The following is a 23,972-nucleotide window of genomic DNA, read 5'->3' as shown; positions in this document are numbered from 1 at the left end:
GGCTTAGCAACATCGCTGGTGTTGCATAGATGAACTGATGCAATGGTTGGTAATTTCCTTTACACGCAAGCGAACCATTTCCCCCACTATTTCTACCAGCCGATTATATACCTACCATCACGTGCCACGCCCACGTCTAGTCGTCAGTCTTGTTTGGTGTGCGTAATAGGAAATATTTCGCTTTCGGTGAACAAGAAAAATAAGTTCATTTACGTTACGCTTATTAATTTGTGCAGTTATTTAGTATCTGCTAAGTTGATGTTCAAGAAAAAATATCAAGTTTTTATTAAAATATTCTATTATTTTATGTTAACGATTATTAATTTTTATCAGTCCTATGTATTCAGTCTCTATCGAAACCAAGTGATAGTAATAAACGAAAAATTGCTGACGAACAACGAAATTTCCAAGAAAAGTGGGAATTGGAGTATTTTTGCTGTGAAGTAAAAAATAAAATAATTCGCTTAATATGTAATAGTGTTATCAGTGTACCAAAGTTATACAACATTAATCGTCACTATGAACAACATAAATCAAAATATGATAATTACGAGGGATTAATGAGACAAGAAAAGTTGAAAGAGCTCAAGTCGGGACTGAAAAAACAACAGTTCATGTTTACTAAAGTATCACCAGAATGTGAGGCGGCGGTGAATGCAAGCTACGTCTTGTCGGAGTTGATAGCTCAACACTCGAAACCTTTTACTGAAGATGATTTCATTAAGGAATGTCTAATTAAAGCTACAGAAATTATTTGTCCTGAAAATATGAAGGCTTTTCAAACAATCTCTTTGTCTCGAAATACAGTTGCGGAAAGAATTACTGATTTGGCCGACAATTTAAGTGTTTAGATCAAAGCAAAATCATCTAGTTTCGAAGCCTGGATCGAGAGTACGGGCATTGGGGACGTAGCTCAATTAGTTGTGTTTCTTCGTGCTTGCAACACGGATTTCAACATTTTTGAGGAATTATCGGAACTAGCACCAATGCATAACACTAGTACAGGACAAGATATATTTGATTGTGTTTTTGAACTTCTGCAAAAATACAATCTACCTCTGTCAAAATTAACTTCTGTAGCTAAAGATGGAGCTCCTTCCATGACCGGAAAAAACAATAGTTTCGTGGCATTACTGCAAAAAAAAAAAAAAGTGAAATTTATGACGGATCCAAGATTCATCATACGATTTCATTATACAGCCAGAAGTATTATGGCGAAAGTAATAAACATGGAAAATGTGTTGACATCTATCAAAAAAAATCATTAATTTCATAAAATCTCGAGGCTTAAATCAGCGACAGTTCTCTGCTTTCTTAAGTGAATTAGACAGCGAATATTCCAGTTTGTCCTACTATACCGAGGTACGTTGGCTATCCTGCTCCAAGATTCTTAAACAATTCTGGGACTTGAAAGAAGAAATATGTCAGTTCTTAATAATCAAGACACAAGCCTGTTTTTTTGACACAGTGTGGTTGCAAGATTTATCCTTCATGGTTGATATAACAAAACACTTATGTGATTTAAATTTAAAACCGCAAGGAAAAGATCAGATCATTACGAACATGTGTGACCAAGTTAAGGCATTCAAATGTAAACTAGTTCTTTTGGAAAAGCAATTGAAAAATGAAGATTTAACGCACTTTCTCTCTTTTGATGCAGTTTCACTTAAACTGAACAAATCAAGTTTAAGTGAAACTGCATCGTATCAAAAATACGCAGAAAAAATTGTAAGCCTTAGAACTGAATTTGAAACAAGGTTTGCAGATTCTAAATTTTTGGAAGACAAGTTTTCTTTGTTTTCTTCGATTTTTTCACTAAATATTGAATCAGTACCTAATCAAACGCAAATGGAGGTAATTGAGATCCAGTGCGATTCAGATTTGAAGGCAAAATTCAGTGACGTTGGCATGCCTGGATTTTACAAATATTTACCTGCCAGGTTTAAAAATACTCGAAAATTAGCATATGAAATTATATCCATGTTTGGAAGTACTTATCGGTGTGAGTAATTATTTACAGTTATGAAGGGAAATAAGTCTCCTGTCAGATCCAGAATTACTGACATTCACCTTGGATAAGTTTTGAAAGTAATCACTGCGAACAAGATTTCCCCCGAAGTAGGAAAGATAGCAGCAGAGAAGAGATGCCAAGTGTCAGGGAGAAAACATTAATTTTATCGTTGTGCTTGTTCTTTTTTTTATGCTGTACTTTTCAAAATAAACCTGCGTTTTTATGAAAATTGAAGATTTTGTTTTTTACGGCCCACATAAACTTAAACCTCGTTTATTTGGCCCGTGTTAGCCTTTGAGTTTGACATGCTTGGTGTAGGGGAAAGTTTATGAGCTAAGTGCTCTGTCCGAGTGGGTGCGAGTTATAGATCCTTTTTAGGGATGGCTTTAGGCACTACCGGACTAAGACAATTTTGCTCCACGGGCAAACTCTTTTTGGCGCCCCAAGGTTTTTTTTTTTTTAATATTTAATACTTCCTGATTGTAAGTAGGTATAGGTTTTTTCAATTAATTAATAATTTCATAACTTCAAGATTTCTACTTATCATTTCTATTCACTAACAAAAAAATAAAATAGTACATACAAAAAAAATTACCAAATTATTGCTTATTAAAAATATTATGGATTTTACACTTTTGATTTTATCAATTATAGTTTACATATATATTTTTCTTGATTTTAAATCTGCGAAAATTTTTATTCTTTCACTAATGTCTATTTTCTGAACAACTGCATTTTCAATAGATAGTAAGGCTAAAGAATTCAATCTCATTGTTTTTTTAATTCATTTAAATCGCCTATTTTAGTTATATTAAAAAGAAAACCCCAATTTCGCTCTACGTTTTTATTTGTTCAAATCTTTCTTCAAGAGATGTTAATATCGTGTCTAAAATGATGTCGAATATCGTTATTCTAAACTTTGTCCTCTCATCAACAGTAACAAGAGTGTCTTCAGATTGATAACTAAATAATTTCTTCCTGCGAATTATTCTTTTTTTCAGTAAATATTGGCTCCGTTCCTAAAAGCTTTGCTAATTCCTCAGCTTGAGTCAAAGCATTTTCAAATTCTAGTGTACGGTATTGTCTAATGAATTCCGTACATGATTTTAATAAATTTATAACCGTTTTTAAATCCGTACTTTTTGTTTGCATTGATTTGCTAAGTATGTTAATCCGATGAAGTATGTCATACCACGTCACTAACATAATTAAAAAGGAATAATCGCAAAGTGTTTCAGCTAGTGTTAAAGATTCAGATTTGGTGGCTGCATCGGTTGAATTTTCACTAAGTATTATCAGTGCATCGTGAATTTTGACAATCTGATACCTATTTCAATACGACTCTCTCGACGAGTTTCACATACTGCTTTAATAGTGAAATTTGGTATATTATCAGTTGAATAACACCAAATGCGGACAAGACATTGCTGCATCTGCTATAACTAAATTTAAAGAATGGCAGCCACAAGGTATGTAAAATGCCCGGGGATTTACTTGCCGTAAACCAGCTTGAACACCTTTATTTTCCCCTCGCATATTGGACCCATTGTCATAGCCCTGTCCTCTAATATCATTAATATTTAATTTTAAATCTAAAAGCAACTTAATGATAATATAATGTCATATAATAATTCTCCTGTAGATTCATTGATTTCATAGAATGAAACAAAATAACTAAAATAGACTCTGTTAAATCTACGAATCGTAAAGTAAAGAAAGTTGTTCTGCGTGACTAATATCTGTGGTGCAATCTAAAATAATTGAAAAGTATTTTGCTTCTTTGGCAGGCTTAACAATATCATCGCAAACAGCTGATGCCAAAAGAGAAATTATTTTGTTTTGAATAGTTTTGCTGCAGTATGTTACATGGGTTTCCTTCGACAAAATGCGACGTACATGTTTGTGAATAATGACATCATATTTACTCAATAATTCTATCAAACCCAAAAAATTGCCATTATTTGGAGTATACAACCGATCTGATGAACCGTGGAAAGCCAAATTATAGGTTGATAAAAATAATATAATATCACATAGCCTTTTCAATACATTTTCCCAATGCTCTCGTTCTTTAACAATGACTGACTGCATTTCTTCATCTATTGTTTTACTTTTTTTGAAATATCGTATTTGTTTCAACCCATTTGAAATAGTTTTTTACATATTCTGGTGAATTTTCATGACTCTTTAAGTAATCATTTATATGTTTCCACTTACAATGACCAATTGATCCTAAAGCTGAAGTTACTTTATTAGAGTAAAATAATTTGCAGCAAATACAAAATACTTGTTGGCACTCATTGAATAAATAAGACATTTTCGTAAATATTTTTCACCATTTGGAGTTATTTTATAATACATTGATGCTGAAAAACATCGATTTCCTGTGTCTCTGAGATAAACGAAATCAGTGCTTTCATCTCTGGTACATTCTAATTAATCCGAAGATAAAATATAATCACGAACTGCAGAGTTTAATGGGAAAGGCCATCTAGCAGAATCGTTATACTGAAAAGTATTTTCAGAAATGTTCTGCGGGTTTTCTTTGAAATTTGTCACTTTTGAATTTGAAATTTGCAAATAATTACTTTCATTTTTTTGATCTTTTTCATTTAGACTAGTGTTTCTCAACCTTTTTTGGATCATGCCCCACCTCAACGTCTCAAAGATTTTGATCCTAGCATAATAGTCAGCCAAGATTTGAAAACGTATTATATAAATATGTACATGTACATTTTCTAATTGTCCCTCAAAATATTCTAATTCCCCCCCTGTGGGACGTACGCCCCACGTTGAGAAACACTGATTTAGACTTATATCATCAGAGTTTAATTCTCTAGCATTTTCATCACTTGATGCATCTTCTTTTATTGAAATGTTAAAAGAAGTAGAATCAGGTGAAGATGAATTTGTTGATTTTAGGAAGTTAGTTAAATATTTTGCACTTTTAGAAATATTTCTTTCTTTTTCTAATTTTCTTTTACGGTTTTTTTGCTCCAGATAATTTTTAGAAGACATATTGAAGGGTTAGAAAGTCCAAATTTCTATTATTAAAAAAAATTGAATTAACAATAAAAAGGGATTTGATAGTAAAAATAATAAAATGTAAAGCTTATCACTAAATCACCAGTATTATTATAAATTTCAAAGACAGGCAAAATAAAACAAAAAGAAATACTTAATAATTTCCAAACACATAACACATACAAAAACACAGAACAGACAAAGACGATCTTATATAATTCTAATTTAATAAACTAACACCTAAAATTAGAATCAATATGGAGAAAGCTTTTGACAACTTTTCTGAAAGAACTTTAAATTAGTTAATTGATTTAGCCAATGCCAATGCGCCGCATCATACCAATATTCAACCTTTTGCGCACGCTTCCACCTCGCCTACTAAATATTATGTACATTTTTGATTTGTTTACTAAACTTTTATAATTCGCGTTTCAATTAAAACAACTTTATAGTACATGGTATTTTTAATTTAATTTCTTTGCGATACATCCTATCTTAAATATTTAAAAAAAAAAAAAAAAAAAAAAAAAATCACGTATAATGAATATTGATGATGACTGTTATAAAATGAAGTCCCTGCTATCTAGCGGTGGTTTATTTTACTGTTACCGTTTATTGTTGCTATCAATACATTCTTCACTCTCCCAATAGACTTTTAATAAGAAATAAGACCCTACTTCGCCTTTTCAAAGTTGCATAAATATAAGGTTCTATTGCTGGCCTTAGTTTTGGCGCCCCAGGCAGCTGCCCTGTCAGCTCGCCCCTTTATCCGGCACTGGCCTTAGGTCTCGTATATTTGAAGAAATCCGATACATCATAGTTTGCTGCTTGTTGAATTCATTTGGATGTGAAGACGATTTTGAGAACTTTACTGCTAAAGATTGCAGGAAGGAGTAAATATAAGGAATATTTGTGTCCCGATGAAGTTGAACATCTTTGATATGCCAGCCTCGTTGGCAGAGTGGTTAGCGTATCTGCTCTCTAGCCAAAGGGCTGCAGGTTCGAATCGCGCCGTGGGCATGGATGTTTTTGATTGTCTGTGGAAATAGTAGTGGTGGTGGTGGTCGGCGGTAGATGACGTTTGTGTAGTTGCAGTCAGTTGGTGCATTCAGTGGCGGAGACAGAGTTGTAGAGCAGGCCCTCCCTCGATGAGTCTTTGAACTCCCTGGAGGTAACAAATAATAATAATAATATACCATGGTGCATTTAAAATCATGCGTAGGCATTTGTTTTGTGCTCTCTGCAGTTTAAGGATATTTGTGCTTGAGATGTGGCTCCAGGCGAGAGACGCATAAGGAATAATGGGACGATTCATCAACTGATAGAGGAGCAATTTGATTTCGGTATCTAGCTTACTATTCCTATTGATAAGAGGTGGAGCTGTGCTGTGACTTTTGATGCCTTTGTACATGAGGCTTTTGTATGTGGACTGAAGGTTAGTTTTCTGTCCAGCAGTGCACCGAGATATTTGGCTTCTGCTTTCCAGGAAATTTTGATATTAAATAGGAAGATGTTTTCTTTAGGAGATATTGAGTTTTTAATGAAAAGCATGGCGGTGCTCTTTTGAGGGTTTACGTTCAATCTCCAATTGGAGAACCAGTGCTCTAGTTTTAGCAGGTTTTCTTGCAGTTTCTTGGTGACCAGATGCGGTGTAAGAGATCTGGCTAGTATTGCTGTGTCGTCAGAGTAGAGGGCAATGATAGATGACATTGGATTGTGCGGTATGTCCGCCATGTAACTCGAGAAAAGTATCGGTGCCAGGAGGCACTCCTGCCAGGATCCGTCGCTGGGTAGATAATACATCCTTTAGTTTGACTTGCATTCGTCTGCCACTAAGAAATGACTTTATAAGGTGGACTAGATCCAATGGAATGCCGGTTAAAATCAGCTTGTATAGTAGTCCAAAATGATGTCACAGCTTGTCAAAAGCCTTTTCTAAGTCAAGAAAAACTGCTCCGGTGTGTTGATGCCAATTGTAGCTTGTGGTAATGAACTCAATCAGTCTATGGATTTGTGGAGTAGTGCTGTGAAACTGGCGAAAGTCAAAATGTTCTATAGGAAGGATATTTAACTTGTTTACAGAGACTTGAATTCTGGAAAGGATAACGTTTTCTGCAATTTTGTCTAAATTAGAAATCAGACTGATGAGACATAAATAGGGACCACGTCTGCCAAATTCCATGCAGAGGAAAGTATTTGAATCTGAACTGCATTTATTATTGTTGTAAGATGTATAATGGCCTTTCGGGGCAGCAGTTTAGGTTATTATTATTTTTTGACAACTCGTAAAGAAGGACCAGCACCCCAACCAACATGAATGCACACCATCAAGCAGACGTAATCACCCCGGAACATGATAATTGCCACATTCTGAAATCAATATCAGAATGGAAACAACTGACAATCCCCAAAAAAGGACTATCTATTCTCCACATCAACATCAGAAGCATTCAAAAATACTGGCTGACCCCGCAAGCTTATCTGAAGGAAGATATAGACGAAATAGACATTTTAATACTGACTGAAGTATCTACGACAAACGAAGAGGCATCCTCCTACCAAATGCCACACTTCCAACAACACAAACACTGCAGACAAACAAAACGAGGCGGTGGTATAATAATATTTACCAAACATAAACTAGAAGTAACAGAAATAAACTATAAATTAGAATACGCAGAAAACATATGCATCGAAATTAAAAACATCAAACAAGAAAACTCCCTGATATTAAACGCAATATACAGACCACCCAACGTAAGCACCACAAAATTCCTAGAAGAACTAAACAGATGGCTTTCAGCCACGAAAGTAGGCACCTCAAAATACTTGATAATAATAGGAGACATTAATATAAACATTATAAATAACAACACAGAACAATACCTAGACCTATTATCGGCATATAACATAACCCCATCCATACAGTCGTATACACGAGAAGAGATAGTCGGAAACACAACAACCTCAACCTGCATTGATCATATAAATATAAGGGCCCCTCCAAACAGCCACACAGCAGCCGTCATAACATTCAAACTAGCAGACCATTATTTCACAGCATTGCAGTTACACACTGAACCAGAACCCATAAAAATCACTGAGACTACAAAACAGTATCATAGCATTGTAAACGAAGCAATAGTGAACGATGAAATCAGAAAAACAGACTGGATGCAGATAGCATCTTTAGACTCTGCTGAAGCTGTATATAATAATCTTAAACTTGCATTTAACAAAATATACAACAAAGCATTAACAAAAATAAAAATACACCCCCAAACGAAACAAAATCCATGGATAACAGACAACATACTAACAGACATACAAAGAAAAGATGCCCTATGGAAACAACTTAAGAAGTCACCGAACAATATCGCTCTAAAAGCTGAATACAAAAGAAAACGGAATCTCCTAACAACCCAGATTCGAACGGCAAAAAGAAACTATTACAGCAACAAATTAACAACAGCACAGAACGACATAAAGGAAACCTGGCACCTGATTAATGAAATGCTGGACAATATACACAGAACCACTGCCTCAGAAACAATAAAACGCAGCTTTGCCTGCGACCCCAAATCCCTCAAACAGTTGGCAAACAACTTTAATCAGCACTTCGTGAACTCTGTCCAAAAGCTACAAGAAACAACCCTTCCTCACACATACGAACATTCTCCACTAGGTCCACGAGCAACCCAGTCGATGTGGTTCCCCACAGTAACAAAAGAAGAACTATCACTGGCAATTCAACAAATTAATCCTAACAAAGGACCGGGGATAGACGGAATCAGACCAAAAGACATCAAGAAACACTCAACCGACCTACTTCCAGTTATACAAAAACTGTTAAATAAAATCTTCGAAACTGGACACATACCTGAAACACTGAAAACTGCATTAATCACACCCATACACAAACAGGGAAAAAGAAACATAATAAGTAATTACAGACCTATCGCCACGCTGCCTGTAATCAACCAAATCATGGAGCGCATTGTACATCAGAAACTCTCCACATACGTCGAAAAATTTCAAATCATACCCAAAACACAATATGGCTTTCAAAAAAATAAAGGAACAGCAACACTCCTGGAAGATTTCACAGATCTAATAAACGCTGCATTGGATAAAAACCGAATAACATTAGTGGTATTCATTGACCTAACAAAAGCATTTGACACACTAACACATAAAACCTTGTTAACGAAACTTACCCATATCGGAATTGGAGGTCGTCTACTCCAGTGGTTTAAAGCATACACGAAATACAGAAAGCACATCACACGTATAGGATCAGCACACAGCAAAGAGGTACATGTAACCTGTGGAGTACCGCAAGGAGCTGTCCTATCTCCCATTCTATTTAACATATACACACACGACATAAGCCAACTCCCCCTAAAAAGTAAAATCTTCCAGTATGCAGACGACACTGCCATAGTATCCATTCACAACACTGCAAAAATCGTTTACAAAAATATGCAACACGACATCAATCAAATCACTAACTGGTTAACCGAAAACGGCATATATATAAACCCTGGAAAAACAAAGCTAATGATATTCAAAAACCCCCAAACCCTGCCCATAGAAACTAAATATCTCACTATCAAACATTCATCCTCCTATACACAAAGTGCAGAACCAAAAATCACAACCATCACACAGGTGAAAACAACACGCTACCTTGGACTTCACTTTGATGCAGATCAAAGTTGGAATAGCCATACAAACTACCTACATACCAAGCTTAGGATAATAGCAAGCAAACTATACAGATTAAAAGACATTGCCCCAACCCACATAAAAATACTAATCTATAAAGCATTATGTGAAAACATTTTAAGATATGCAATCACATCATACGCATTCTGCACAGACTACAGACTTAACAGGCTACAATGGTTGCAAGATAAAATGATAAAACTGATATTCTGGGAACAACCCACTCTTATGCAGGAAGCATGGACAAAACACAAAATATTTAAGGTGAAACAATTACGCCACTACACAGTCATGTTAAAACACTACTACAGCCCAACATATAGAGTAACCAGAACAACATATCAAATAACAAGACCACAGTCAACAAACTACATAACATATAAGTACAACAATCACCACGGCAAAGCCACCCGAAACTTCTACGTACCTGACATGAAAAACAAACTGCCGTTCGACAACAGAAACCTAGGAACATACAGAGAGCTGAAACAGGCACTATATAAATATTATAGCGAGAATGAAAATTAGAGCAATTCCTGTTTCTCTCTCCCCCACCACACATACACACACACACAAACCTAAGACAACCCCCCCTCTCAAAAAACTACCACAACAAGAACACAAAGAAACAAACACACCATGTCTAAATCCAACCCTATTTTCACAAAAAAAAAAAAAAAAAAAAAAAGTTAAACTGTAATAGCAGTCGAAGTCTTTCAAGCACGTACCAACAAACAGTAAAATCAACACCTGGCTTGTGACCACTATAGGAACACAACCATGAAACCACCACCCTCTGTCATCTATTATCTTCCTCAGATAAGCTCTGCTAAGCTTCGAGGAAGAAAATTACTAACTTGCAGGTATCTGTTATACACACTTGTAATGCGTTATAAATATTATATACATATAATTACTACAGCAACTATGTATGCAATTCATCTGAGACATAAAAAAAAAAAAATAAAAAATTCTGTATAATCCTTTTTGTAAATACTGTAAATATTATTATTGTATGTAACTTTATACTGAGACATAATAAAAAAAAAAATAAAAAAAAAATATTATTATTATTATTATTATTATTATTATTATTATTATTATTAAGAGAGACCCCAGAGCAGGGAGTCAGAGACTCATCGAGGGAGGCCACATACTACACAAATCAGCTATCATACTTATTCTTGAATTCATTCACACTGCTTGCACTCACAACATGCAATGGCAATCCATTCTAATCACGCACCACCCTCTGAGAGAAAAATCTAGCCCTCACACCCTTCTTGGCCGCCTTCATTCTCAGCTTCCAAGGATGCCCTTTCGTCCTTTCCCCATCCTCCATAAATTGAAAACCAGTATGACCCTTTCGGAAGTTTGTAAGTCTCAATCGTATCACCTCACCCATCTTTCTCCCGTTTCCTAGTGTCTGCTGTCTTTAAATATCTGTCTTCATAATCAGTATTCCACAAACCTGATATCATTTTTAACACTTTCCTTTATACTCTCTCCTGTATATCAGAATCACAACGAAAACCAGGTGACCAGACCTGCGCACAATAGTCCAAGTGAGATCTTATCAAGGCCTTGTAAGGAGGGAAAATAACATCCTTATCTTTACATGTGAACGTTCATTTGAGCATTGCAATTATCTTTTGAGTTGTATTTACAATCTTTGCCACATGGGCCCCTGAACTTCAACTTCCTATCTATTAACACTCCAAGATCCCTAACCTCATCAGTTTCTTCTAGCCTAATCCCACCAATATAATACGACATTGGATAGGTAATCATGCCGAAGTGAATGACTAGACATTGAACTGACACCCATTTTCCCATGCCCACAATCCCAGCTTATTCAAATCATTCTGCAAGGACTGCATATCAGCAGCATTCCTGATTATCTTACTTATCTTTGCATCATCAGCAAATAACTGTATGTCGCTTGTCAAATCCTTCCCAATATCATTAATGTACAGAATGAATAACAGTGGACCAAGCGCTGATCCTTGCGGTACGCCACTTGTTACCTTAAACCTTGCAGACTCAGATCCCCCGTATACCACTTTTTGGTATCTGTCAGTCAGCGGTCCTCTTATCCATGCTAATATTTAATAACCCAAACCCATATTCTCCAATTTATGCAACAGTCCGCCATGCTGTATTCTGTCAAAAGCCTTAGCAAAATCCAAAAGTATCATAGTGTATCCATTCCCTTTGTCTAGTCAATGGTACTATTGTTACAGAATGTGAGCAAGTTGCTAAAACATGACCTTCCCTTAGTAAACCCATGTTGTTCATTGCAAAGTAGAGATTCACTGTCAACCCATTTCTGATCATATGAAGGGCTACACTGGTTTTCTAAATTTTTAACTATAGTTTCGGCTTGGTCAGCATCTGAGTGAACAATGCCTAGATCAGATTTGAGAGGGGGGAAGAGATTTTTTTTTTTTTTTGATATTTCTCAGCAACTTCCAGATGGTTCCAGATGATCACCGGGTGATATCGAGGCTAATTTGTCTTCCCATAATTTGTTTCTGTGGGCTTTAAATGCATATCTCACTGCAGTATTCAGTTTGTTGAGAAACTTTTTGTCTTGGGGTGCCCTGGTATCGTTTTTTGCCTTATTTCTTTTCCCTGATTAAGTTAATGATATCTCCTGGTAGTCGTTTAGGCTTAGAAGCAGTTGAATTTGAGGCGGTAGATGATAAGGCTGCGCTGATTTGATGAGTAAGTTTATTAACTGCAAGTTCGACTTCTTCCTTGGAATTAATATGAGGAACAGGGCTAATACAGTTTGGGACATTTTCGATAATTTTTCCCAAGGTATGAAGGTGTGAGGGGAAGGGGCAAGTCCCTTCTGATTACCCAAGTGGACAGAATAGGGTTGTGATCTGAGGATAATTCGCAGTGATTCCAACTTGTACTGTAATTTAACATTCTGGAGGACAACTATATCCAAGAAGTCGGAGGAGCCAATCAGATTGTAATGAGTTGGTACTGAGGGGCCAGCCACGACTACACAGTTGGAGCTCGAGTAGTTAAACAGGATGCTGCCATTCTTGTTGTTGTCAATTAATCAACCAACTGGTATCACAATCCGTTAGATATATATAAGAATATATTCATTGAAAAAGGTTTCTAAAAGAAAACACTAATAAATCTCTTTATTTAATTTCTTTCTTTATTTTTTTAAATTAATATTTAATTATTTATTAAATATTGAATATATAGGAATAAATTTAAAAGTGGAGACTCCTCTACACTTGCTAAAGTTTATTTAGAAGATTTGGAAGACATCCTTTTCTCGTCCACACACCCTCAGACTTCATTTTCGGTTCGTTATATAGACGATGTTTTTGAAGGCACATTATCTACTTTTTTATTAATATAAACAATCTACATCCACGAATTAAATTTACTATGAAAATGGAAAAGGCCAAATTGTCATTTTTATATATTCCACTCCTTCGTTCACCATCAGGTGAATTAATTATATACTTCCGTTTATCAAAAGCCTACTTTCACTGAACGCTTCATCAATAGCAATCAGCTCACCATCCCTCACAGAAGACCGGAATTATAAAAACGTTATTGCAACCTACCTCATACTATTTGATTTACACCTCAACTATTACAACAGGAACTTTTAAACATGAAACGATATAGAAAACTCAAGGGCTTCTCAAAAAGGACCACGCAACAGCATTTTAATTCCTATAATCCTAATTCAAATAACCAGGAAACAGTAAGTCGAATTCCCATTCCGTATATCTCTGGCATTTAAGAATCATTTCTGGAATTCTTGCGAAATACAATTTAGTGACTAACTTTTCTTCCTGTCATCAAATCATCAGCATGGCTTTCATCTTCCTTGTGACTGTCATCGTTCTTACTTTAGACAAACTGGACGCTCTGTGGAAAAGAGAATACAAGAACACCAATCTTACATTAGTAACAGTAAATCTGAAAAATCTGGCGTAGCACAACACGGAATGAATACAGATCACAACATCGATGTCGGTATAAATTTGAACGCTTGTTTAAAGAAAACGGTGAGGCCTTACTCCACCGCCCCAGCTTAAATCCGAACGACTGTCTCTGTCTCTTTAATATATCGGACAGTCCTTATTTTAATCACACATCAATATTTTTTAAATAGCTAATGAATTATGAATATTGCAATATTTCCTCAGTTACACCGTTGCGTTGTGTTATGTATAACATCACGCAGATCGTACTTTTTCAAATCAATCCATTGTTCGCATTTTACTTTGTAATTAACTATCGTTGCCACCGATGATGGCCTGTAAAATTCACGCTGAAACATATGGCCTGAAATCAATAAATAGTATTACTTATTTCTTGTGTTTTTCGTGAAGAAACCTCTCATGGCACAAGTACCATGCAACATATGCAACAGGCAACAGCTATAAAATAAATAAATAATAAAAAAAATTAATTAAAATAAATTAAAACCCAGCTTTGAAAGAGCGCTAAATGCAGAACGCTTGTCAATTAATCAAGCAACCCTTCTATTGGTGCAAGAAGTGAATGCAACTTCCCTCTCAATGCTTCCCCTTCTCTCTCCCTCTCACGCACACACACATACCTAGATGATTATGGTTGTTTGGAATTACAGCTGGAAGACCAGCCTCATGGACTTTCTGTAGTTTGTAAATAAACTGTGTGCGTTCTTTTGGCCGGATTGCCTGTTTTCATGGAAGAAAATTCTATCACCATCTTCAGATGAAGGGGGGGGGGGATTGTAAAGGTTCTTGCCATTCAAGACCAGAATCAAACCCTTCGAGCCAAAGGGGAATCATCGACACAGAATGACCTACGGAGATGCCATCTAGATGGAACCATCAAAATATGACCCGAATATGATACTGACTTCTCTTCTCTTCATTTTCCTGTATAAGATGTTCATAACAAATTATCTGCCAGTATAAGACAGATAGCTCACCTCATACATCCTCTGTTCTTTCATCAGAAAAACCTTGAACAGCGTGGATCCAAGTCTTCTTGTCCCGATGGCATATCATTAACTGTGCTCCAATTTCTGCTTCAGAATTAGCACTCTTTCTACTTTGTCTTTACATCATTTCATACTCTTCAAGCATTTGCCTTACAGTATGAAGCCAGCTTATTTTAAGCTTATAATATAAGCGTAAAATGCGCTAGTGTTGCATTTTTTATGCATTTACAATACCGTAGTTGAAATATTTTCTTTTTGTCGAAATTTCACTAGGTTATACTATAAATTAAAGATACCAAGAAATTATATTCTTGGTTTAATCCTTTATCCAAGTGTACGCAAACAAAGTTTGCGCCTGAAGTATTTTTAGGACTGGCCAACTCGTATACAGAGGCTAATGACTTCACACCACTTGCCTTAGTATCCCATAATGCAAAGCACATATCCTTGCTGGTATGTATAATGCTATGCAGTATGGGGAGGGCCACTACCCAGACCACCTTCGACCTTTATTGAGGTCTCATCAATGGGAGCCAGACCCAGAAGAGATACCAAGGTTGAAGTAATGCAGAGGACATATATTGTCCATAAAGAAGTAATGAAAAGGTTGACTTAGTGATTTCTGATTATTATTCATTTTATCCTATCAGAGTTTAGATGTATCGACTTTTTCGCGAGCCAATTAGCGACCATATTTAGGTGATGTTTCACTTTTTATGTCATCTTTATTATGCTTGTATTATTATGGATGGATAGCATAGCTATGTCATCTTTGTATTGAGAGATCTAATGGGGTTTTTGTTTTCATCTGACTAGGCGTTAATTATGTCTGTGAAATCTACCAAAAGAGATATTCTTTCATTATTGTTCTGAAAACCGTACTATTTATGGAATGATGCGAAAGTTTTCCGTATATGTTGCGAGTTTATCAAGTTTCTTTATTCACCAAATTATCGAACAATCAGGTCGATAATTTGGTTAACTAGTGGTGTACCGTAGCTATTGATATGTGATTGACAAACACAATGTCTGTTTTACCTGTGAGCAGAGTGGGGGGGGGGGATCTTATCCTGTAGTTCTAGGATAGAGTCTACAAAATAATGTCCCCAAAACAGTGATTTTGGGAGAAGAATCCAGCATCTCGTTGATCAGATGTCAGGTTTCTTTTAAACATTATTTTAATTTGTCTATATAGTAGTTTCTTTCTGCCATTCTTGAAATTCTTTAGGTGGGGAAACCACCAACTCATTTTTTTCCTCCTCTGCTCTCGTGTCATCACCTTCTGGGTCACGATTTTCACTGAGTAAAGGTATTCTGGCCACGAGATTTCAGATTTCTTTAACAGTCTTTTAAGCAGCAAAAGGGCAAGATTTTTATCCAATTTTTGGATTAAGTCATCAGTGTCAAGATTATACATAATTTAAGGAAGTAACTCACCTGTGAAACAGCTACTACTTCACGCAAACCAAATAAAAAATTGACGATCATATTTCATTTCAGGGTGACCACCCAGCAAAAATATTTTGTACCAACTTATGCAGGAAAAAGGTATTAAATTTTCATTTGCTTTCGTTTCACTCTATTTAAGACATTTTACGATATTACTACCTTATTATCATAGATGAACTCAATGTAAAACCGCTAAATTAACACATGTACGACAAATATGAAAAGAAAAAAAGTCAAACTTCTCTCACTGTAGTCATTTATGAGTCCAAGAACTGCAGTTGTTAATTATCATAACAGAAGTCCCAAGTGTAACTCGTGCATTAATTTACCATATAATTTTTATTCTTCTTATTATTATTACGTGACACCTCCAGGGAGTCCAAAGACTCATCGAGGGAAGGCACCCACTCTACAACTGTCCTTTTAGTGTTTATAATAATGCAACATTAAATTTTCAGTTATTTAATATGCTATTTACATATATACAGGGGTTCCCACTCACAAGAAAAACACAGGAAGTATTTATTTATTATTTTTTATCAGATTTTGCTAAATTAATTAACTCTTCAGAAATAGTAAAATCTGTAGCTGATGAATGTTTCAATTTTTCTTCTGTCAAGAGGCGTCCGTTCATCAAGTAAGTTTGTAGTTGATTTCTTATTTTATTCTTATTTATTGTCACTGCTGAAAATATTCTTTCAGTTGCTGCTGATGAATGAGGGAGGCACAGTACAGCTTTAACTAATGTTCTAAATTAGGAATCATTTGTTCTCCTACAGCATTTTTCATTTTCAAAACTTTATTTCATAACACCATGAATTTTTGACTTTTTTTTCAATGCTTCTACAGTCTTCAATAGTTGCCATTCTCTATCACGCTCTTCATAACGCCTTTACATATACATTTTCTATCTAAAAACTGACCATTGTCGGCTATAATTATCTTTTCAATGGGCTCCAAATTATTCTGTGCATCAATAAAAAGTGGTTACTCCTATTAAAATATTTAATTTTTTCACTTGTTTTCATTGTTGCAATGATCTTATAACGCACGAGAAGTGTTTGAATAGGAAAGAATATATTTTCATTGGCTAATGCAGTCGGATTGCGTGAGTATGGGATCAGGGGGAAGAGAAGGTTAGCGAGCAGTGAGAGGGTGGAGGGAAAAAAGAGAAATCATACTTGTGTCACTAAATGTGATGTATGGGGAGGTGGGAGAAAAGAAAAATAATAAACTCAAATGTCTAACTCATGTTGTTGTTATTGCTATTATTCGAAAGGAAGAAAGTACTAGATCTGTTGGTGAACGTACTAGAACACTAAAAATTTATAAAAAGTACTAGATCTAGTACGAAAATACTAGTAATGGTCACCCTGATCTCATTCCCACCACCGTTAATCACTTTTACTTCTACCAAAATCACAATTCATTGATCACAAAAATACCAGGACGCAGGACATATATGGCGCAGAGGGTAAAGCCTTGACGCTTTTTATATTCCCTGTTGTCTGTTTCGGGAGCAGTGATGAGAGAGATTTGTGAGCTATTTTAGCTCGCCCTGAATGGGCAGAAGTGGTTAGTCGTCGTTGGGTGTTAGGATGGCTTTCGGTCTTTTATGTTTCCAGTTGTCATTACCGTCATAGTTTCCGGCTTGTTGTATTAGTTGATTTGGATGCGTAGATGTCTTCATAAAGAATTTCTAACACACACACTCACAAATATAGTACTCGAGTACTCTAATATGCTATTAGAGTACTCGAGGACCATGGGGTCTTTCCATTTCTGACCTTACAACTATTTTACTATAATTCTACTTTATTCTTCTATAATCTACTCTTTCCCCTTCAATATACCCTATTCCTCCTATGGGTTTAAATTCGGAAGAAGGCTACTTCAGAAGCCTTAAGGTAGCAGCCCTACCACTGAACTATTCCATCGTCAGGCTAGTCACCTCACATGGAGAACATAATTCTACTTTTAAGCTGACAGAAAAAGGTAATCGGAATGAATCTATGGAAAACGACCCTGGAATGGAAAAGGTAAAACGAAAATGGAAACGACAAAATATAATACACATAGCAAACTGGAATGTAAGAGGGATAGCATATAAAGAAATAGAATTAGACCAACTATTAAATGAAAGAAATTTTAAAATAGCAGTAATCACTGAAACAAAAAAAAAAAAGAAATTGAAAGGAACCATGAGAACCGAAAATTTTAATGTGATATACAGTGGAGTCGACAGAAACCAAAGAGCACAAGCAGGAATCATGATTTGGATTCATAACTCCCTTTCAAAACAGTTTAAACATTATAAATTATGGAATGAAAGAATAATAGAAGCTAGAATAAAAATAGATAGAGGTTATTTAACAATAATTGGTTTATATGCCCCAGAAAAAGGAGAACAGGATAATATTGAATTTTATAATCAGCTACAAAATATATATAATACAATAAATAAAAATTATTACGTAATTTTAGCAGGAGACTTAAATGCAAGAATTGGAAACACGAAAATTAATAATAATATTGGAATACATGGAGAACACACTCTAAACAGAAATGGTAAAAAATTGATTGACTTTGTAGTTTATAATAACCTAAAAATAATGAATTCCTTCTATAAACATAAAGACATGCATAAATATTTTTATGATATTTATGCATGTCTTTATGAAAATTATGCATGTCTTAAAAGACAACTTGCAAACACTTAATGAAAATGAAAAGAAATAACTAAAGAAGAATAGAAATCAGCCTGAAAGAAACAAGAAACGGAAAATCACCTGGAGAAGGTAAGCAAGGTTCAGAACTGTATAAATATGCAGGAACAAGATTCAAAGAAAGACTCCTATTATTTTTAAATAAAATTTATACAACTGGTAAACTCCCAATAGAATGGAAAAAAGCAATTGTGAAAAAGCAAAAAATAATCAGTGTACTAAATTCCTGTTACAAAATATATAGCAGAATCTTAAATAGCAAACTAATGAAATATTCCGAAAACTTTATTTTAGAAATACAGAAAATTTTAGAAAAGGACGATTATGTATCGATCCATCCTTTTGCCTAAAATTAAGAATAGAGAAAAGAAGAGAATACAATTTAGAAACAAATATTGCATTTATTGACTTTGAAAAAGCATTTGACAAAGTTAAAAGAAGCATTTTATTTAACATATTAAATGAAAGACAAATACCAAATAATATCCTAAAAGCTATCATAAGTATATATGAAAATAATCAAATACAAATAAGATTAAATCATGAGCTATCATATACGGTCCGACAGGGATGTCCCCTCCCCTCAGGAATTCATTTAACTACCTAGGATGTATGATCACATATGAAAATGAAAAAGATATAAACCTAAAATTTGCAAAATATTTAAAAATAACAGGTGTAATTAACTCTACATTTAAACCAAACCTAGTTCAAAATCAAACCAGACTAAAAGTATACAATATTAGCCCTACCAGTCTTATTGTATGGAAGTGAAATCTGGAGAATAAAACAAAAAGACAAACAAAGATTAACAACAGCAGAAATGAAGTTTATGAGAAAAACTGCAAAGTATACCCTATTTGATCACAAAAGAAACGAAGAAATTATGAAAGAATTAAACCAAGAACCAGCAATAGAAAAAATTAAAAAATATAAACATAAATGGATGGAACACGTTCAAAGAATGAAAACAGAAAGATTACCAAAACAAGCCTTAAAGTGCAAGCCATTAGGAAAAAGAAAACCAGGACGTCCTCTTAAACGATTCAACGATGACTTCTAAGGCCGGATCAGGCCATGCTAGGCCTAAATCCTTGATACGCATGATGATGATGATGATATGCAAATAGAGGCTGCTCCAGCAGTTATGTAAAAACAGCACTAAATAGTTCGTGATTGAAATGGAATAAAGTTTGAATCGTTTTCTTAAATTGTTATGCAGACTGAGCACTTTAGATGACCTAGTTAAATCAAATATTCCCACTTCAAAAATGTCATAAGTAATAGTTTAGAATTAGAAGATAGAAGGAGGCCTAAATACGTACCATGCTCATCGTATAGGAATTCTCCGCACATGCATATCCAAGATCATAAATTTTAATATTCAGCAATCTTTTTTTTTTTTTTAAGGCCTGGAATGTGGAGAAGTGCAAAAAAATATCGTTTGAAACGATATTTTTTTTTCATGAGAATAATGAGAATCAAAATTTCATGAAAAAATAAGTATGCATATAATATTCCTTAATATATCTACCTATATAATAATATGATTAGTTTTGGTGATTTAAAACGGATGTGACGTTATGATTCCACGTTTCCATGCATTGGATATACCTATTATGCTTACGTATATCCGATGGAAAAATATATTATGTGTATCATTGGCACAGACAGCAATGCTAGAATACAGAGACAACCACAAACCCTTCCACATTTCATATGCACTGAAAACGTCGTGCATCTTCATAATATCTCTAAATGCACAACTAAATGGTATCATTTATTTAAACGATCTTCAATTCACGTACACTTTACAATATTTTGTCCTATTTTCCCCATGTAGATGAAAACTCAGTCTAAACTGAAAATCTCAAACACCGCGAATTTTGCCACAGGTGACTTCAGGTAATTCTAAATCACGTATATATATATGTATGCAGGAAACAATTTATTATAAATATGCTCATTCACAGATCCATATAATAATAAATAAATCGTGTTTAATTTTCTGACCAGGCAATGCATATTTTAAGGCATATTTTTAAACATTATATAATTTTTTTTCTCTTCACAGTATAAAATTCGATATTATATATAAATAAATAAATAATCCGTGTTCTACGAATGACTATATTTCCTGTTCTCTTTTAATAAAAAAATAAAATAACTGCTGTGTCCTTCTCATTTAGTGCTGCTTGAGAAAAAACCTGGTTTTAAACTACAAGGACTATAGGACCATCGTCTTAAAGTCCTTGTGATATATAATTGATAAAAAAAAATAGAAAAAAAATCCTTAACCCACCCACGGTTCCAAATGTACTATAGGTTTGGAAATAGCCATCATGGATGAGAACAACATAAAATTTTCCTATCTCTGATTACTTCCTTTAATACTGTGTATTTATTTGCAACGTTTGAATAGAAATAGGCCTAAATTATTTCCGATTCGTCCATTAAGTATTATGACCAACCGGAATTCATCAATGTTTAAATTACATTCCTGAGATGGGGCATCGTTTAGCTTGTACATTTAATATAGAAGAGGATTATGCATAAATATAACAAGACCTGCACGTTAAAATAATTGGAGCAATGGTTATAAAAGTATCCTGATATTACCTGAGATTTGTCGAAATTGTCAATGGCACAATTATCAAGAGGGTGTTATATCCCCGTTTTTCTTGTTTTAGTTTTATCTTAAATTTACTTTTACTTTCTTTACTAGTTATCATTAAACTTTGTATCTCTTACTATCAGACTTCGGTTGCCGACAAATTTGTATAGATTTAAGACTGCGCCAGCCAGCAACTAAATTCTGATGCACTATCTAAAATACTTAAAGAAATTTGTAGGGATCAAGATATATACAGTCGTGGTCCCTATTCTCATATCGCTATTGGTTTCCCCTTTAAATGCAAGGTACGAAATTTTCCAAACGGTAATTCAAATCCGCAGAAGATATGACAAACTCAATTGATTATGTAAAAAGAAACACATTTATTATTTCACAAAGACAAGTATACATGTTATTTAAATTCTTAACCTTAAAAGAGTCTGAGTTCCCTTTGCTTAATTAAACATGTCGTCACGCATACGGCGGCAGCCGATTGGACGCCGTGGCTACGAACTGTCTTTACATGCCTTAAACTTGTACTTAGCTTATACATATTCATTTGTTAATACCACATGACTTTCTACTTTAATTCATTCACAATTACTATCTCAACAAACATATGGGCTATCTTGACACTACTTAGAATTTTCACATCTGATTATTTACATTTTCTTGGGACATTATACGGTACACTTCCCATCAGGAGGAATAAGCATGTCCTTATCCCTTCCTTCTGAGGTAACTTAACGTTGGGTGGGAAAAAGGGATGACTCATCACTTTTTCCGACACAACAAGGGCAAGTGCCGTTCTCATCCGGTACGTACCCGAGATTCTTCTTGAACTAAGTGAAGAGAACTCAAAAGATACAAAACAGTGATCGTCAATAAAGATAGCATTTTGATGTAGTCAAAAATGGTTTAGTCACTGTTTCTGTTCGTAATTTACACTTTTTGAATGTGAGGGAAAGTTGTGCATGTATGAAACGACAATATTATGACAGAGACGTAATACATTGAATACTTCCTCTTTCTGTCATTTTATTTTCCTTCACGGATGTAAAATATAAAGTTTAGTTCTTTATTTACACAATCATCACTGCATATAAAACCAACACGTTCATTTCACAATACTCACCTAAAAAGCATAACGGTTTTAGTTTCAAATTTATGATAATAAACCAGTTTTTGTAAATCTATGCAGGGCGTTCAAATATCAAAATTTCTTTTCAGGATTGTTGTGTCAATTTTTCAAGAAAAATTTAAAAAAGGGAAAAATTTTATATTTAATTTAGAGATACTAAATTGCAACAATTTCAAGTGAAAAGAAAGCAAAATTCTTTATTACATTAGGCTCTTGGAGACTTAACTCGAGCCTGTTTTCTCTATGCATATTTACTTATTACTATTATTATTACATGACACCTCCAGGGAGTCCAAAGACTCATTGATGGAGGGCACCTTCTCTACAATGCTCTGTCTCAATCAACTACACCAACGCCATCTACCGCCCACCACAACCACTAGAAGAGACAATAACACTTACTTTTGATCACAATGATTAATTAAAATTCAAATAGTGTATAATATACTATTAGTGAATATTATTAGCTAAAATTCAAGCTGTATATGCCGTATAAACTTCAGTAATGTGCGCATGTATTCAACAACAGGCGAGACTTAATCTCATCAAAATTTTGCTAATACATACTGACACCTGTTCGCTGATCTCCAGCTACATAAGTGCTCACAAACAGCCACTTTATTGCACAATATCTCTCCGACACAGCATTTACATGGAGATCTATTTCTGTTCATGCAAAAATTCTTTCAGGAAACACATATGCACGTACACCCATAAATAAATAGATGAAGGTCACAGAATTACACGTGCGTTCATCATGTTTAATCCTGGAGTAAGAAATGAACAAAATCGAGATAGAAAGTATTGTCGTGTTTGTTTATTTTATTTTACTTATTTTTATTTTGTTTTATTTATTTATATTTTATGTTATTTTACTTATTTTTATTTTGTCCCTTTGGGCTCGATACGGACTTCTTCGTCGGAGTTTTTGGCTGTTTTGAACTTAATCTCGGAGTTTCTCATGGCCTCCGAGATTGTCGACCATTGTTCTTTGTCTCTTAGGATTACCGGCGCGACTCGTTCTTTGGTTTGTGCCGCTGTGTCCATTGGCTGGTGTTCTGGTTCTTCGGTTGGTGTCTCTTTTGGTCGCTTTTTTCTGCTCACCGTTTGGTAGTCGTCTGGTTCTTCCGGGATCTGGGCAACTGTGGCTGGGATGTTCTCTCTTGTGTCATCTTGAGAAGTGCTGGGGAGAGGTTCCTCAGATTCAACTTCCGCGATTTGATGGATCTCTACTTTGCCCGGCCATTTGGTATGTAGCAGGTTTCCTACATGCCTGAAAATTGCAAGCAGTTGCTTGAAAT

The 23,972-nt window shown here is 34.8% G+C and overlaps 1 pseudogene; it reads left to right on the top strand.

Moving 5' to 3' along the window:
- Positions 1–1,491: 1,491 nt before the first annotated feature.
- LOC150094810 (general transcription factor II-I repeat domain-containing protein 2 pseudogene) lies at positions 1,492–2,010 on the top strand (annotated as a pseudogene).
- Positions 2,011–23,972: the final 21,962 nt, after the last annotated feature.

The sequence above is a fragment of the Typopeltis vanoorti genome, chromosome 21, assembly GCF_054136105.1.
Source record: "Typopeltis vanoorti isolate ZY-2024b chromosome 21, IOZ_Tvanoo_1.0, whole genome shotgun sequence".
In the NCBI taxonomy this organism is placed as follows: Eukaryota; Metazoa; Arthropoda; class Arachnida; order Uropygi; family Thelyphonidae; genus Typopeltis; species Typopeltis vanoorti.
The sequence above is the reverse complement of the archived record's forward strand: the minus strand, read 5'-3'. Positions and strand labels throughout refer to the sequence as shown.